Source organism: Mus caroli, chromosome 9 (assembly GCF_900094665.2).
Source record: "Mus caroli chromosome 9, CAROLI_EIJ_v1.1, whole genome shotgun sequence".
NCBI classification, from domain to species: domain Eukaryota; kingdom Metazoa; phylum Chordata; class Mammalia; order Rodentia; family Muridae; genus Mus; species Mus caroli.
Window position 1 is genome coordinate 109984047 of NC_034578.1, and position 14602 is coordinate 109998648.

The following is a 14602-nucleotide window of genomic DNA, read 5'->3' on the forward strand; positions in this document are numbered from 1 at the left end:
TCCCGGCCCTCCCTCCGTCAGGCGACCAGTCTATCTCCTGGGCACTCCAGCATCTATGGGAGGAAGCATCCGGAACTAAGGCCAATGCTAACAGTAAGGTCAGCCTGCCCAAGTGGACAGCTTCCCTAAGAGCCCATGAGCTGGGGGAGAGAAGGGATGGACACCCCTCACCTGCTGACAGGCAAGAGGCTCTCGGGAGAGAGGGCTCGGCATGGAAACCAGCCATTCTCCTCCCTCAGTTACTGTCTGTTGGATTGATTTCATGAGCAGCTGGGGGCGAGGAGAAAGCTGCCACAGGGACACAAGGAATCAATGTGTAAACTGGATCTCCACATGAGGACAGGAGATGTGGCGGGGGCTCAGAACCACACAGCAGGGGCGCTCCAAGCGTAGCTCAGGGCTGGCTACCCCACCCACAACAAAACACTTCAAGAGTCTTGTAGCCAGGACCCAGTAGCCAGGAAAAGATGGGAGATAGCTTTGAAGGCTGAGGAGGGAGGGGCTAACAGAAAATAATTTAGGCAGAGATCCCCAGAGTGGAGCTGGGAAGACCCACAGTGAGGAGGATGCTGTTTCCCATGCTGATCTGTCCCCCTCTCGGGTGATTTGAGGGGTGAAATGTGATGTGCTGTCCCACTAGGGCCTGTAAGTTACTGGTAATTTATCCTGCGTCCAGAGATAGGAGATTTGAAATTTTTTTTTTAATCTCACAGAGAAATGGATCAGATCTTTTGTTGGGTCTGCACAAGGAAATGTGACTGAGTAACCAATTTTAATCACTTTTTAACACTGTAAACTAAAGCCTTCGGCAGCAATCACTTTTAAAGCAAGTCTATCCTGTCAGACTCAGGTGCTACATCTAAAAATTCCGGAGAGAATCCCAAACAACCAGCAAGAAGACGCTGGGTTGAATGAATCTGGAGCAACCCCTAGTAAGTTTCCATGTGGGGATAGAGCAAGTTTACTGAGCTAGGCAATCCTGCCACAGTCCCTCCCTCAGCCCCCTCCCCCTCCTAAGGGAAGAAAGGAGCAACCCTCCCCCCTTAACCCCCCTGCCGCCAACAACCGCTCCCTCAAAGGGCTGTGTGGAAACCTGCCACCAGAAGGTGCCTTTTACACTGAGATCATGGACTCGGGCACCCTTGCTTTCTCCAGATGTAAGTGAAAGCAACTGACCCACAGCCCAGGCTCCTGAGCCAGGACACCTGTCCAGTGACTTCCTCTGCCTGCCTTGAACCTCCCTCTAAACTGGGAAACAAATGGGGTCTGACTTGCTACCTCAGGAGACCCCTTTCCAGCCTTCAAAAATCTCAGGAACCAGCCTGTCTGGGGACCGGAGGACAACAGGAAGCAAAAAGCTTCCAGGTAATTCTGGGCTGAGATAAGAAACTGGGCTCCAAATTGAAACTGTCCAAACGTTAGCAAACTCCCAGACCTTTAGGCCTGGTAGACCCTGCAACTGGGCTTCCGTGATGCCAGGCACAGGAGATTCCCCTGAGGCCTCAGAGTAGGCCTCAAGGAAGCACTCTGCAAATATGGGAAAGAAATCCTGGCCAGAGCAGGCGGTGGTGTCAGGACAGCCCAAATGCTTCTAAAATGAGTCAAAGGGTGTCTGCCATGAAACGTGGCCCGGACTCAGGTCACAACGGATGGGAGCCAAGTCCGGATGCGCTGTGAATGCAGACAAGCTGGGCTGAGGAGGGGCGGTGGCACCCGAGTGGCGAGTAATAAAACCTACAGATGCATACAACAGCCTCGTCGTGCTCATAACTAGTAAACTACAATTTTAAAATGCATTTTTAAATCGTTAAGTTTTAAATCAAAACTTAAGACAATGCAACTTTAGGGTGGCAAAACCATAAAATAAGAACAATTTTAAGTCTTCTAGTTATGGATTGGAGTTATATTTTTAGACTGTCTCAGTTATCTACCTGCCATTTCTAAGACTAGGGAGGCAGAATTTTAGAACTACATATATTCAATGAATGAGGAAGGACGCTCCGAAAGTCGATCAACAGTTGGATGATCAGTTGCAACTGGGGGCTCAGGAGAGGACTTGGGGAATCGAGGTGCTGCCTGCCAAGCAAGGCCATGGGTGATCCCAGGACCCACACGTGGGCAGAACAGACTCCACCAAGTCTCCATACAACCTACCCCTAAACCAAACAAATGTAAGGCAGGGGATCCTTATTAAGAAAAAAATGGAACAGAGTATGCAGATAGGAGCCTGTGCCCCCACCCTGCAAAAGTGGCAGCCACTATGGGGAAGCAGAAAGGGAAGGGGTGGAGTCCGCTGGTGGCAGAAATTCCAGGGCCTACGTGCCGCCTGTTTGGGGCTACCCCGGCAGATGCATGGACACGCCCCCTCGAGCCTGGCGACAATCTGGCTGCTCTAGCTAAATGGAGCTAGCCTGACCTCTGACCCTCCAAGTGACCACCCCCTTCCCTGCCCCCAGCTTCTAGAACGTCCCACCTCTCCCAGCCTTCCTCTCCCAAAATTTCTAAAATACCAAGCAGAGACAAAAGACCAAGGAATGTGGGCCCAGCAGGAAAGGAACAGGGGTGGGGTGGAATGGGGGGTGGGGAAGACTAAAGAAAAAAATAAATAACAACACAAGGTAGGCAGGCCGGCCTATGTACCTCCTGAAATAAAATGCTTTGTTGGTGAACAACGTGTGTGTGTGTGTGTGTGTGTGTGTGTGTGTGTGTCCGTGAGTGTGTCCGTGATTTTTTTCAGTCTTCCATCCGGCTCAAGCTGGCACACACACATATCGGAGGACATGTTGGGCAAACAGGAGCAATGTTCTAAGTCCAGGGACCTACATCAGCGAGGAATATTAATACAGGGGGAAAGCCCACAAGCCAAGTCTCAAGTTTGTCGAAATGTCTCAACTGAAGTACATTATCAACCTCTGTTTATCGTTTACTTATTTAAAACTCTTTAAGTCTGTTTCTCCTTCAATGTCACTTGGTCTCTCACAAAGGAAGGCTCAGGCACACACTGGCCATCGGCCAACCTCCCCAATCCATGTGCTGTGTGTTGCACACGCGCCAGAGACTTGCTTCAAAAATCATAAACCAAGCTTGGGAGCCAAGAAAACCACCAGCTAAATAAAGAACATCAGAACCAGGGCTTGGCGGTTCAGAGCACCAACTGGCTCTTCCTGAGGTCCTGAGTTCAAATCCCAGCAACCACATGGTGGCTCACAACCATCTGTAACGAGATCTGGTGCCCTCTTCTGGTGTGTGTCTAAAGTCAGCTAGAGTGTACTCCTATAAATAAAAATAAATAAATCTTTAAAAACAAAAACAAAAGGGCCATCAGACCCGGGTTTTATGGCCTGGCTGCTCTGTGGGATCAGTGGGTGAGGGTGCTGCCGCCAAGTCTGGCAACTGGCAACTCAGAGAGCTGCTAGCTCCAACCTTTCCCTGGGTTCACACACAACAAGTAACAACTCAAGGGAAAGCTGGGATTCCAAACCAAACAGTAAACAAGCCCTCAGCAGAAGCCTATGCCTGGGACCCCACAACCGGGAGGCCTGGGGAGCCAGAAGAAAACCATTTAGACTTCTTTGGCAGAAAGAGAAGGGCGATTCACAAACTTTTAAAGATAGGTGACGGTAATGGGTGAGGTTTAGTTAGGCCCAGCCCTTGGAAGACAAGAGGCTGGAAGATGTGAGTTTGGGGCTAGCCTAGTCTACATAGCAAGTTCCAAGGCTAGAAACTGTCTCAAAAATGAAGGAAGGAAGGAAGGAAAGAAGGAAGGAAAGAAGGAAGGAAGTGTGTTGTTGTGTGTGCTCAGCACTACCAATAAACTAATGCTGTGCACTGTAAGATGGTATGGAATTTTATTATTTTGATCTTAGGTATATGGGTGTTTTGCAGGCGATGCCCTCAGAAGCCAGGGGAGGGTGTCAGTTATCTGTGAGTATGAAGCCAGTGAGGAGCCATCCCTCCAGGCATGTCCTTTTCTTTCTTTACTGACAGTTCTCATGGAGTCCATAGAAACACTGAACGCTGGATCCAATGGCTCTACCTCTCTTGCTGGTTGTCCAAGTCCCCCACTGCTGTCAGTAAGAACAGCGATTCCTGATTCCTCACAGCCCGGCGTTCACACCTTTAATCCCAGCACTCGGGAGGCAGAGGCAGGCGCTTTTCTCAGCTCAAGGCCAGCCAGGTCTACAGAGTGAGTTCCAGGACAGCCAGGGCTACACAGAGAAACCCTGTCTCGGAAAACCACACACACACACACACACACACACACACACACACACACACACACACTCACCAGTGATTTCTCCACAATCTCCCCCATCTGGAATTCATGGGAGCTCCAGCTGCTGGCTGTCCAGGCCCTCAGCACCCAGCAGGAACAGGATCAGCTCTGCAGTTGGAAGCCAGCACTGGCAATGCAGAGAGGGAACTCTTCCCTTGTTTTTCCAGACAGGGTTTCTCCGTGTAGCCCTGGCTGTCCTAGAACTCACTCTGTAGACCGGGCTGGCCTTGAACTCAGAAATCCGCCTGCCTCTGACTCCCAAATGCTGGGATTAGAGGCACGTGTCACCCCTGGCTGAGACCAATTTTTTTTCAAACATTTTTTTTTTTTTAAACAAAAAAGAGAAACTTCCCGCCTGCTGCTTGAAACCAGAGTATCCTGTATTCTGCGTGCACTGCACTGTTTTGGGAGAGTGCTGAGAATGGAATCCAGGGAGGGCCTTGCATATATATTCTCCACAAGCTCCCTCCTGCTGTTGGCCTATAGCCCCAACTGTGACCAGAAATATTTAGCTTGTTTTTGTGGTTGAAAAAACTGTAGCCAGGGCTGGCCTGAAACTTGCATCCTTCCGTTTCAGTCTCCCAGATACTGAGATTGCTGGCAAATATCCTCCTGAACGTTCTGGGACACTCCACCCCATCATGGCTAAATAATCACAGGGCGTGGCCGTATGAGCAAATCACAGTTAACATTAACCAGTACCTGGTGCAAGGAGCCGGAGCCGTGGAATGGAGAGACCGTGCAATGGTGAAGATCCAATCCCACTCTCCCAAAATACTGAACAAATTTGTTTATTTCTGGGGTGAGAGTGAGACAGGGTCTCTCCCCATACTCCTGGAACGTAGGAACTTATTATGTAGACTAGGCTAGCCTCAAACCCACAGGGGTGCTAGGATGTGCCACCATGCACAGCCCCAAATTCCTTTACACAAATCTTGGAGTGTTTTATAAATACAAAGTGGAGATGCTGCCTGCCACCAGCTCCGGACCGGAGTTTGAATCCTTGAAAATAGGGGGTAGGAACAGAAGTGACTGCCTTGCCTCCCACACAGTGTACTTGTGTCTCTGACATGGTGTGTACTGTGGCACATGCTATGCCTTACACAGATGCACATGCAACTTAAATATAAAAAACATGGCTACGGGTGTAGGCCTGGCCTGGCCTGCATGCGTGAATGGAGCCTGGGTTGATCTCCAGCAACATGCAAGCATACAGCTGTAGTGGTAGCCCAGCGTCAGTGGAGGCAAGATGATCCGCAGTTCAAGGTCACCCTCAGCTACCTGGCCAAGTTATAGTCCAGCCTAGGGTACGTGAACCTTTTGTCTCACAAATAAAGACTGTTCAAGCATGGTCCCAGCAGTCAGAAGACAAGAGGCAGGTTGAGGCCAGCCTGGTCTACATACTGAGTCCCCAACCAGCCGGAGTTACACTGTGAGACCTTGTCTCATGAAAATCAAAACCACCACTATAAAGCCTCTGCATCGGCTACTCGCTGAGTCAACTACAGAGAGGAATCTAAAAACCACTCCTCTTCATGGAGAGAAAAGGCTGGGACCCTAAAGACGAAGAGCAAGCCCAGCCCTCGGGGATTCGCTCCGTTGTGATGGACATGCCTCAGCGCTCCAGGGGGGGGGGGTCACACAGGTATGTAATCAGAGCTCACAAGCATCCCCAACGCCAGCTCCAGGGGATCCAATGCCCTCTTCTGACCTCAGCAGGCACCAGGCACGCACATGCTGTGCAGACATGCATGCAAGCAAAAGACTCATTCACATAAAAATTCATCAATCCAAAAAAATTAGAAACAAAAGCAAACCAAAAAGACCTCAAACTGTACTCTTATACCTCAATCCAGCAATGCTCAAAACCAGGCTCCCCCCGTGGAACTCTCCCTAATAAGGAGCCTCTAAATGAGTTAGCTTTGGTGGCCCCACACAATCTACTTCTCCAGGGTACCAGGGTCCTTCCCACAATCTCCCATTAGCTGTTACTACTGTGTCTCCCACGAAATGCTATCTTAAGTTCTATCTCACAGGAGGCGAGCGAAGACCAACTCCCTGGAGGTTTGGGAGGGGAAAAAAAAATTAGACTCTCCAGTCCGATTTACAGCACCCCTGGCCAGGGGGTCACACAAAGCCTATGAAATCATTAGTGACCCAGCTGCCGCCCAGCGCGAATCTGACCTCTGGTGTTCTAATGAGCGGTTTATTCAGCTTCCAGCCGGAAATAAGAGAGATCTGTCCAAACACGGAGCTCGCTGCTCATGTAAATTATGGATTTTCAAACCAGACGCACCTAGCAGTAGACATTTGAGAGTTCAGTTCCTGCTGCCTCTGAGGCTGTACGAAACAGGGTGCTGTCTTGGCTGGCAAGAAGGGGAACCTGAGGGACTTGACTTTAAAATGAGTCGGACTCAAAGATGGCCAGGAACTGGACCCCATCCCTTGCCACCTACCAGGACTGCAGACCCGAAACCCTTTTACTCCCTCAAGTAGCCAAAGCAGGCTTCATTCCTCGGACTGCTGCCTGCTTGGTGGAAGCCATGGTGATGGATGGTTTTGAAAGCCAGGGAAAACACAAACTGGCCAAGATGAGAAGAAAAACAAAAAACAAAAAAACCCATCACCACCAACAACAACAAAAAACTCAGAAACCAACAGGGCTTGGGACATAACCTACTGAGTTACTAAACACACGGGCACAGGCATGGAAGTCTCGTGCATGCATGCATGTGCGTGCGCACAGATTGTTTGTTTTGGAGAAGCCAGCGAGGCGGCTCATTGGTTAACAACAGTGTGCTCTTACAGAATTCAGTCCAGTCCCAGATTAGATGTTCCAGCTTCCCAGGACGCCTGCACAAACCCCCAACACATGCATGCATGCATGCATACATACACACAAAAAAATTCAGCTAGCAATACGAGGTTTCATAAATATTCAGAAAACCAGACTTTCTCCTGTCACAAAAAATAACAGACCTGTCTGTCTCTGTCTCTCTCTACATCCTGCTAACCATCTCTTTCTACATCCTGGTAGCTGGGCTCTGCATCACTCTGCCCAGGGTGAATGGATCGATCGGGATTCTGGGGTGACAGGAAGGAACACTGTCCGAACACTGTCCTTCCTTGAAAGCCCCTGGGTTCCTGGTTACAGGGTCACATCCACCTGCAGTCTTAGGACTAAGTATTCTTTTTAACCCAAGCGTTTGCAGGCCGTGTTTAAGTTGTGAAGGGGACCATTTTGGGAAGCAGAGGACTTCATGTGGCCTCTCAGCTCTGTAAATCCTTAGTGTATCCCGGTGTGACGCCGGGATGGCAGAGACACAACCCAAACTCAAGAAGACCATCAAAGCAAGGTCTTAGCCGAGCGTGGTGGCGCACACCTTTAATCCCAGCACTTGGAAGGCAGAGGCAGGCAGATTTCTGAGTTTGAGGCCAGCCTGGTCTACAAAGTGAGTTCCAGGACAGCCAGGGCTACACAGAAAAACCCTGTTCTAAAAAAAAAAAAAAAAAGGCAAGGTCTTGACAGCATCTGACTAGCAAAAAAGTCCTGGGTCCAGTCCTGAGCACTGCATTAAACTTGGTGGCACACATCTGTAATCCAAGCACTTGAAAAAGGGTAAACAGGAAGTCCAGCAGTTCACAATTATCCTCAACAGCATGGGGAGGAAGTCAAGGCCAGCCTGGGCTAACAGAATTGTGAGGCTGATAGCAAAACTCTAGTTAAAGAATAATTGTGTCCTCCAGTTTGTAAGGCCCTAGCCTGAAGAGGTGACAGGAAGGACATCTGTGGGAGATGTGGGGCCAGAGACGCAGCTCAATTGGTCAAGTGCCTATTTGCCTTGCACACACAAAGCCTGAAGGCCTATAATCCCAACATTCAGAAAGCAGAGGCAGGAGGATCAGAGTTTTTAACGAGCAGCCTCTAGGCCAGCCTGGGTTACAGGAGACCCTGTCTGGGTGAAGAAAGAAGGTGCCACAAACAAGGCCTTTTGGCCAGCCTTTTCTAGCCTCAGTAATTTGTATGCCTGCTGGAAAGAGTCCTGAATGATCCCAGGAGCCCGCATTGGAAGGGTGTGGGGGGCGCTGAATGATAGCCCCCAACACTGCTCCAGGCCAACCGCCTTTGCCGGCTAGCAGCTGCCCAGGTCCAGTGAGGAGCCAGTGAGCAGCTCTTCCTGGTGGCAGATTCTCAACTGCACATTTCCTCACTGTGCTCTGTCCTACCCGGGGCGCAGTCCAGCAAACCACCAGTGAGAGAGAAGAGTGAGAAAAATCCCAGGACCTCCCAGTCCATGATCTCTCCCCGTGACGAGGACAGAGTCCTTTAAAGGTCTAAGGCCCAGGCATGGACGGCAGTGTATGCTCTAATCCCTGTCCTTAGAAAAAGCAAGTTAGGGCCCAGCTTGCCTGCTGACCATACAGCACCAGAGCTGAACAGGCCCTGCTCTGAACAGTACCGTGAGATGCTACTCATGCTGCCTCTGGGATTCTCCCCCCTTACACTGAGTGCAATGATGAATTTAGAGTCAAATGCTCCTACTTTGTGGCTGCTCCCCCATCACTTCCTCAAACACTTCCCACTACTAACCATGCTGGTCCAACCCTGTTTCCATGCCCTTCTGTTTCGCAATGGGGTCTCCTGGGCTGTCCAGGAGGGCCTCCAACCTAAGTAATCATCTCGCCCAGCCTCATTAGCTGGGGCAACAGGTGTGTGCCACCTGCCCATAGTTCTCACTTAGCACTTTTCTCGTGTGTGTGTGTGTATGTGTGTGTGTGTGTGTACCTATTGTTTGTGTCCTAAAATTTAAACATGGCTGTGGTGGTTTTTGTGTGGTTGTTGCTGCTGTTGTTCATAGCTTGGCTGCAACCCTAGAAATCACACATCTGGTAGCTCTACACTCGATAAATAGTTGGAAGGGTAGAAAGGAGGAGACAGTGGTTTCTGGAACACAATGATTCAATTTAGGAACAGACTGGCATCTTACCAAAATAAAACTGTGACAGAAAGACACAGTGTTCCCCTTAAGCCATCAGCAATTTGATGGGGAATCTTGAGAATGGCGGGCAACTGCAAAGCACATACAACCCCTACAAACAACAGACGCCAAGAGAAGAGACGCCTGACAGAAAACACACAACTAGCCCACCGGAAGCATGTTTACCAATGTGAGCTCCTGGAGACTCTAGTGTCCAGGAGAGAAGGTGACTGAATGTCAGGCTTTCCCTACAAAAGCTCTCTCCCCTTGAAATGTGTGGGCGGGCCTTGCCATCTGTCAGGCCATGGATGTAAAGGAAGTAGTCCCCTGCTCAGGAGTCCCAGTACAAGAGACTGATGAGGCTGGGCAGGCAGGCAGGCAGGCATGTGAGTGGTTTTCCAGCCAGGCTGACTGCGGGGCAGTAGACTAGACCACTACACTGGAACACTCCCTGGCTATCTCTGGCCAGCCCCGTCTGCTACCTAAGAGGCTTTGGGAATGAGGACACTCGAGATTTCTTCCTGGCTCAGCCTATACAGCTAATTCCATCAAAATGGAGCCTCTGTGGGGCAGAGGGCCAGAATAACCAATAACAAGTGGCAGCCATAGCTCCCCAATCCCCACATGTGGTCCACACAATATTTTGGTATTGCTTTCTGCAAAACTATCTTAGTAAAATGTAAAAACCAGTGCAGGCTCAGAGCCAACACCAACACTTGTTCCTCACACACCCTACATTACCAAAAAAAAAAAAAAAAAAAAAAAATCCATTGCACAAAAAACTGAACCCAGGGCCAGGAACATGCTATGCAAGCATGTCGTCTACCACTGAGCAGTCTCCTCCAGTGATGCAGCCCTGAGAGCTGTAGAACTGGGGGTGGGGGTCAACCAAGGCACTGGTTCTACTAAGTCGATTTACCACTGAGGAAGAGCGGCAGCCCCCTCTTCTCTTTAGAGTTGAAACAGAGTCTCAAATAAGTTTCCTGGGCTGTTGCCCTGGACCCTCCATCCTCCTGTCTCAGTATCCCTAATAGCTAGAATTATAGGTTTGAGTCATGACAAATGCCACCATCTTGTTTTGCTGTTTTTAAGGACAGAAGAAGCTGGATGCGGTAGCTCACACCTTTAATGCCAGCACTCAGGAAGCAGAGGCAGGTGAGTTTAAAGCCAGCCTAGTCTACCTAAGTTGGACAGCCAGAACTAGGATGTCCTATCTTCAAAACACACCCACTCTCTCTCCTTCTCTCTCCCTCCTCCCCAGGGACCAGAGAGATGGCTCAGTCATTAAAAGCCCTTGTTGCTCTTACAGGACACAGGTTGGGCTCCCAGCACTAATAAGGTGACTCACTTTTCAAAACTCTTAATTCCAGAGGATCCCTGCCCTCTTGAGACCCTTAGATCTACACATAGTACCCACAGATGCAGGTAAAAAGTCATATGCATAAAATAGAAGTAAATCTAAAATAATAGTAATAGTAATTGCAGATCTTAACACGGTACATCAAGGGAAAGCATCAGACTGCAAGGGTGACCCATAATAGTGATCCTAACTGAGGCTCTGGGGAGTCATCTCTTTATCCAACCCTAAAAACTAGACCTATCACACACCACCCTTTTGGACTACCTCGAGTCGCTATCTTTCCCCATAAAAGACACACAGAAACTTTTAATAGTGCTAAGGGCACCCTGGGGGTCAACCACCCAAGCTTTATCAGAGCCAAGAGGCATTCACTCATTCACTGGTGTGTGTGTGTGTGTGTGTGTGTGTGTGTGTGTGTGTGTACGCGTGCGCTTGCACACACTCATGGGGGTAACCATTCTGTCAGAGGTGCTTCCAAGTATTATTTCTGTCCTGCTCTGGTCACTACACTATGGGATGGCTACTCCACTACCCACTGTTTTATAGATGAAGAGCAGGCATGCATGAGTTAGTCTGCTCAAGGACAATTAGAAAGTGGCCCCAGGTCAGTGTGGAAACCAGTAGGCTCCTCTGCCTGGCAGGCTGTAACTTGACTCCTCGCCAGACCTATCCAGTCAGGCCCCTGCAATCCAACTATTACTACAGCCACTGACAACCTCTTTGTTGAAGCCTGCCAGCCCAGTGGCTCCCCATTATGTCACAAACAGGTCCAGAATAAATTCCTCTTGGGTAAACCAGGCCTAAAATCAATAGCCTACCTCCAGAGCATTTGGTGGGGTGAGATCTCTGGCCAGATGCTGCCATGCCTTGTCCTGTCCCCGAGTCCTTGGCTCCTCTCTTATCACTCTGCATTCTTAACTCCTTCTCGAGGCTTCTCCCAATACCTCTGATTTCTCTGCAACCCCCTCCAGGGTAAAACCCAGCAGCAGAAATGGAGACACTGGAGAAACCCAACCCCACCCTCCCTCTGGTCAGACAGGAGGACACAGACCTCACTGTCTTTTTCCAAGAAGGGCCCCAGATGCTCCAGCCCAGGCCACGACATTATCCTGCCCCCAAAATCCAAAAGGCTACAACCCCCCAGGGAATCTATGATCAATTTATAGTCCAAAGCAGAAGCTCCTGTGAGATAACCTGGTCCAGGACGCACAGCTGGTCCAGAATAGGACCTTTGCTCCTCTGTCTCACCAGACAAAGAGGTCCAGACCAGTGGGGAGGGAACAACAGAATGTTTGTGACCCCACTAAGAAAGAATGCAGCCCTAAGGTGGACAGAACAGCGGCCCACTCTCTGCATGCACTGCCAACCCTGTTTTATGGCACCCTGAAATTGTTCTATATGAACTACGTACAACTAATAAGAAAAATGTGTCCGGAGCCAGAGACCTAAAAAAACACCCAGACGCCTACCCTAGCGGGCCCCAATTCGACTCTCAATCGTGAAACAACTACCATCAGCTCTGTCAAGTCCACACACACACACATTTAACATGCAGGAAAACACACACATCAAAGTCTAGTTGGGTGTAGTGGCACACACCTTTAATTCCAGCACCTGGGAAACAGAGCCTGGCAATCTAATCTCTACCTGTGTATTCCAGGCTAATCTAGTCTACATGTCAGGTTCCAGGCCAGCCAGGGCTACTGTTAAATAGTAAAAATGAATCTTGGGGAAGATTGTCACGGTGGGATAGGAATTCAAGTTTCTATATATTTCAATGGGAATCACTTGTTTCACCTCCATGTGTGCACGTGTACCGTGTGCTGCTATTCAGTGCCCACAGACACATCCGGAGCCCAGTTGTGAGACACTGTGGGCCCTGGGAATCAAACCCAGGTCCTCTGAAAGAGCAGCCAGTGCTCTTAAATACTGAGCCATCCAAGTTTTTAAAACCATTTGAAGTCAGGCCTTCCAGCCACATTACAGAATATTTCAAAAGACTTGCTCCAAACCAGAACAACAAAATCCTGAAAGATGGAGAAGGCCATTTTCAAAACATTGACAATCTGCTTTCCTGCTCTGCATCCTCATAAATTACTTACCGTCTGCTCAAACCCTTAGCCCTCCAGCCCTCAGGATTTCTATCAGAAGGGGTTTGGGGGGGGGAGGTTGGGGGAGATGAGATTTGGGGATGTGATCAAGGCAACATGTTTAAGAGCCCAGCATAAGGTCAAAAGGAAATGACTTAACTCGAGAGACACACAAGGACGGGCCAAAGAATGGCTCAAAGATTCAAAGATCTGGCCCACAAAAGTGAGTTTTAAAACCCAAAGGGCCAGTCTACACAGGCTAGTTTTTCTCAGAGGCCACTGAGCGGATTACACTGCCAATGGTTGCAAACAGTGTCCAGAATTCATTTGTTTAGTTTTGTTATTGCTGTTGTTTTTGATGGCAGAATTTCTTCTCTGTACTGTCCTGCAGTTTGCTCTGTAGACCAGGCTGGCCTCAAACTCCTCTGCCTCCCTGATGCCGAGATTAATTTCCTGCACCAGCACGGCCTAGGATTAAGCTGGACAGGAGAAGAACTCGGCGTAGGTGTAAACTAAGACAATCCAGGGCAATCTCCGCTTTCTGGCAGGAACCATGCTGGCCATTAATGGGAACAAGGAATATGCTGAATCTATTTAAAAGAAACTACAAGTCAAAATATAAAATATCGCTTTGACATCGGCACTCTCAAAGTATATAAACTGAGGAAGCCTAGTGGGGGAGGGGGTGCCTCCCCCTGGGCCTTAAGAAAACAATTCTCTCTCTTAGCTTTTGCCCCCACTTTAAACAATTAAACCATTAAGGAGAATCATATACAAAAATCCATATTCCTAGTTAATGGTGTGAATCTCTCCTTTAATCACAGCCTCCTATACAAAATCTCCAATCGGCCCTGGTTTTCTCACCCATTATCTATCATATACCCTGAAACATGTGTGGAACTCAAATGGATTGTCACTAGGAACCTCCAGGGACCAATGCTGAGGGGCTGGAGAGAGAAGGCTCAGAGCTGGCTATTCTGGCAGAGAACCGGGGTTCAGTTCCAAGGACTCACATGGCTTCACAACCATCTGTAGCTTCAGTTCCAGGAAATCTGATGCCTTCTTCAAGCAAAACACTCACTCATACATATAAATCATTAAGAGAGCTGCTCGGAGCAGAGTGGTAGCACACACCTTTGTCCCAGCAGCACCCAGGAGGCAAGGCAGTCAGATCTCTGAGCTCGAAGCCCAGCTTAGTGTAACAGAGGGAGTTCCAGGAAACCGTGTGTGTGTGTGTGTGTGTGTGTGTGTGTGTGTGTTTGTATACACACACACATTGGGAGGGCACCAATGCACATGTACACGCACACAATAAGCAAAGAGCTACTTGGGAAGTTAGATGTTTGGGGGTATGGGGGTGGGGGCACAGAGAGAGACAGACAGACACACCAATGGGCCTCTGGTTTTATTCCACTTTTGAAATAAAACAGGTGGTTGGTTATCTTGCTTTAAAAAACACTGATGCCAGGCAGTGGTGGCGCACGCCTTTAATCCCAGCACTTGGGAGGCAGAGGCAGGCAGATTTCTGAGTTAGAGGCCAGCCTGGTCTACAGAGTGAATTAATTCCAGGACTGCCAGGGCTACACAGAGAAACCCTGTCTCGAAAAACCAAAAAACATGAAGTACCCCAAGATTATTTTGGGCCACAAAAGCTTACCATCACCTAGCTAGATAGGACCAACATTTAAATGTGTGCACAGCACAACCTGGCATGGTGGCCCGTACCTTTAATCTCAGCACCTTACAGAGGTAGAGATTGGTGGGTCTCTCTGAGTTTGAGGCCGGCGAGGTCTCCAAAGTGAGTTCCAAGCTAGCCAGAGCCTGTCTCTTTTTTTTTTTTTTTTTTTGGTTTTTCGAGACAGGGTTTCTCTGTGTAGTCATGGCTGTCCTGGAACTC

At 49.1% G+C, this 14602-nt stretch overlaps 1 protein-coding gene across 1 annotated transcript in view; it reads right to left on the reverse strand.

Moving 5' to 3' along the window:
- Window positions 1–14602, reverse strand: part of Trim71 (tripartite motif containing 71) — a 52797-nt gene that overhangs the window by 13612 nt on the left and 24583 nt on the right. The window lies entirely within an intron of this gene.